The sequence below is a fragment of the Canis aureus genome, chromosome 8, assembly GCF_053574225.1.
Source record: "Canis aureus isolate CA01 chromosome 8, VMU_Caureus_v.1.0, whole genome shotgun sequence".
Taxonomy (NCBI): Eukaryota; Metazoa; Chordata; class Mammalia; order Carnivora; family Canidae; genus Canis; species Canis aureus.
This window is the reverse complement of record NC_135618.1, coordinates 62289109-62292966: the sequence shown is the minus strand read 5'-3', so window position 1 is coordinate 62292966 and position 3858 is coordinate 62289109. Positions and strand designations below refer to the sequence as shown.

General features: G+C 50.0%; 1 long non-coding RNA gene across 1 annotated transcript; it reads left to right on the top strand.

Moving 5' to 3' along the window:
• The first annotated feature begins 834 nt into the window (after positions 1-834).
• On the top strand, positions 835-3593 carry LOC144318160 (uncharacterized). The gene is made up of 2 exons (XR_013383989.1): positions 835-881; positions 1436-3593. It is a non-coding gene; the product is annotated as an uncharacterized LOC144318160 (long non-coding RNA).
• The last annotated feature ends 265 nt before the right edge of the window (positions 3594-3858 follow it).

The following is a 3858-nucleotide window of genomic DNA, read 5'->3' as shown; positions in this document are numbered from 1 at the left end:
GAGGAACTCATGGTATTTACATTTTAGAGCCTCTTGGGGAGTGGATAGGGGGGCTGTGAGGGTCTGGGTCTGGGGGCGGCCCAGGTGGCAGTGGTGGGGGTCAGGGCTGGGCATATCTAGGGGGCAGCTGGCAGGTGCTGCAGGCCCCTCACCAGGATGGGAGGGAAAGAGCAGTGTCAGAGCAGCTCCAGGGTGCAGGACTGGAGCCCCTGGATGCAGGGTGACAGCTAGGGGTGCAGGCTGGGTGTGGTGGGGGCTCTGCCCAGTGAGGGCCTTCCTGCCCTGAATGGTGAGTGTTTCCATGGGCGTGAGGGTGCGGAGGCAGGGAGGGCCTGCAATGAGCTGTGTGTCGAGGGCAGTCCTACCGGGCCCTGGGGGCCTCACAAGGGGGCAGGAAGCTCCCTCGGGCTGCTAGGGACAGATTGGAGGGGCCCACATGGCCACAGGGGCATGAAGGAAGCTGTTGCGGGTGGACACGGGGACTCAAGAGTGTGTCCTGTCCAGGCTACAGGATGTGGTGGCTGGGTAGTCAGCAGGTGTGATGGTGTCTGTGCCCATGCCACGTGTCCAGCCTGGGGGGGGTGGGGTCCTCCCAGCCACAAAGCTGGGTGAAGGTCCGCATGATGCTGCGCAATCAGCAGGCCTTCCCTACCCCCGCCTCACCCCCTCGCTCACACTGTCCACACCCCAGGTAACACTGTCTACTGGTAATTCTCCTGATCCCTTTATCCTGCGCTTTAATAAATAATTTACCTGAATTATTCACATGGAAATTTCAACATTATTAAAAATTAACCAACTTAAATGAGTCCATGGTAAATAGCTAGGGTGGCTCTTCGGAGGACAGGAAGCAGCCCCCAGGCAGCGCAGCAGGACAGCAGGTGCAGGGCAGGTGCATGGCAAGTGCATGGGGAGTGGGGGCGGGTGGGGCTGGGCAGGTGCCCTCGGGGCATCAGAGGGGCAGCCAGGAGCCAGGGGGCTGCGTGCCCCCCATTCCCCACAGGCTGAACAGCCTCAGCGAAGAGTCCTCGTCTTTCTGGACCTCTGGCACAATGGGGTGACCCTGCCATGCTCCGAGGACTGCAGGGAGGGCTTTGAGAGGAGGGAACCAGCAGCAGGACATGATGGGAAACTTGGGGGTCAGCTTCCAGCCTGGAAGGTGGGCAAGTACTCCCTGCTGGGCTGGGTGGTGCAGAGAGGAGCTCCCTGGGCCAGGTGGGCTTCCTGGCTCGGTGCCCCTGGCAGCTGCAGGGCCTGGCTTCTGAGAACAGTGCATAGGTCAGCACACGGGGGGAGGCTGTGAGCACATTTCCAAGTGCTCCCGTCAACAAAGACCAAATACCAACGTGTCTTGCATTGAGGCAGGTCAGCACACTCCAGCTACCCATTCACCAGAAATATGTGTCCTATTTAGTTGTATTTATGTTTATTACAGGGTCCAGGAACTCTGGGAGTTCAAGTCCCTGAGCGAGCTTTACTGATCATCTTCACTACACAGAGGTTTGGATTGGACAGGGCAGCGCAGAAACCCCTGTCATGCAGTGGGATGCAGGGGCAGCTCGAAGAACCCCAGCTGGAGGTCACACATGCCCACCACACTGCAGCAATGCCACCCTCATCCATAATCTCCAGCTGTTTGGGGCCTTGAGTGCCACTGTCCCTACGTCAGAGGAGGAGAACACAAGTGACAGTTTCCCGTGCCAGAGAGGCCCGAAGCCAGAGTCTAGACCTGAGTGTCTCATTCCCACCCCACTGTTCTCTCCTGGGCCCATCCAGAAATGGCTCCCAAGCCCAGGTGCTGGCTCTCAGTTGGGACTTTAGAGCAATCTAAAACAAAATCCCCGCAAGCTTTTTGTAGAAATTGGCATGCAGAAATGCAAAGGTTAGAGAATAAAAAAACTTTGGAAAAGAAGAACAAAGTTCAAGGACTAATACTTTGTGGTTTTTAAGACTTCTTGAAGTGCTACAATAAAAAATAGTGTGAAATTGGTATAAGGAATAGACAGGTCAGCGGAACAGCATAGAAAACCCAGACATAGACACACAGACATATGCAGGCAACTGATTTTTGACAAAAATGCAACGGCAAGTCAGTGGGGAAAGGATGGTTTTTCAACAAATGGATTTTCAACAAATCCGTAGGCCAAAAAAATAAAAAATAAAAAAAACCAACAAAAACAGTAAAAAAGAACTATGATTCATAACTCACACCACATATAAAAATTAAGTCAAAGTGGATCACAGACCTAAAAGTCAGTCCTCAAACTATAAAACTTGTAGAAGAAAACATCATCTGGATGTTTACAACAATCAAATTCTAAGACATTTTTATATGGGACGCCTGGGTGGCTCAGTGGTTGAGCATCTGCCTTTGACTCAGGTTGTGATCCTGGAGTCCCAGGATCAAGCCCCACATCGGGCTCCCTGCATGGAGCCTGCTTCTCCCTCTGCCTGTGTCTCTGCCTCTCTCTTTCTGTCTCTCTCATGAATAAATAAATAAAATCTTTTTTTAAATGATGTTTTTATAAAGATAAAATACTTGTAAACTTGGGGTAGGTAAAGATTTCGCAGATATGACATCCAAAGCATGATCCATAAGCTAAAATATTCATAAACCGGATTTTGTCAAATTTAAAACTCTTCTTTGAAAGACACGAAGGGAGCAGAGTAACAAACCATAAACTGGAAGAGAATCTTTGCAAATCATACACCTGATGAGAGATTCATATCAGAACATATAAAGAGCTCTCAAAACTCAACAAAACAAAAACAGTCAAGTATTTCAAGAGTAACTTCCCCCAAGAAAATGTACAGATGGCAAACAAGCGCCTGGAAAGATGCTCACCACCTGCAATCAGTAGGGGAATGCAACACCTGTGCTGAGACACCCTCCACACCTCTTAGAGCGGCTAAAAACAGGAAGATTGCCCACAGCAAATGTTGACGAGGATGTGGAGGGAATGGAAGTTCTGGGCGCTGCTGGCAGAAATGGGACGTGGCGTATCTGCTGTGGAAAACAGTCTGGTGGAGCTTAAAATGTCAAATACGTGCCCACCTGGCAACCTGGCCTGGTATTTACCCAAGAGAAAGAAAAGCATTAGTCCACATGAAGACTTGTACACAAATGCTTGTGACAGCTTCAAGACTGACGGAAACCGGAAGCGTCCATGGACAGACTGGCAAACAGATTGCGGTATATCCATTCAGCAGCATTCTGCTCAGCCACGAAAAGGACGGAGCGATTGACATGTGCAAAAATATGGATGAACCTTGGGGTTTTTATCTGGAGGGAAATAAGCCATACCAGAAAGAGGTATATATTCTGTCCAGGTGAAATGATAGAAAATGCAAACTGATCTATAAAGACAGAATAGGTTAGAGTCGCCTGAGGCTTAGGGCAGGGGATAGGGAGGTGAGGGGGTGGATTGCAGGGTGCTCCGGGAAACCTCTGGGGTGAAGGATGTGTTCTTTGACTTGAACATGGTGATGGTTTCACTGGCGGGGGGTACTGTAGTCAAAATATTTAAATATGGGAAATCAATTACACCTTGGTAAAGCTGTCATGAAAATTAAAAATTAAAATTATGCAGGAACACCTGGGTGGCTCAGTCGGTTAAACGTCTGACTCTTGGTTTCAGCTCCGGTCATGACCTCTGGGTCATGGGATTGAGCCCCATGGTGGGCTCTGCACTCAGTACGGAGTCTGCTTGTCTCTCTGCCTCTCTTCCTCCCCCTGCTCTCTCTCTCTCTCTCATAAATAAATAAAATCTTTAAAAAAGAAAGAAAATATGCATATTTGTGTTCAGCCAAGTGGGGTGGCCTGAGACTCTGCATTTCTAGCCAGCTCCCAGGACCAGC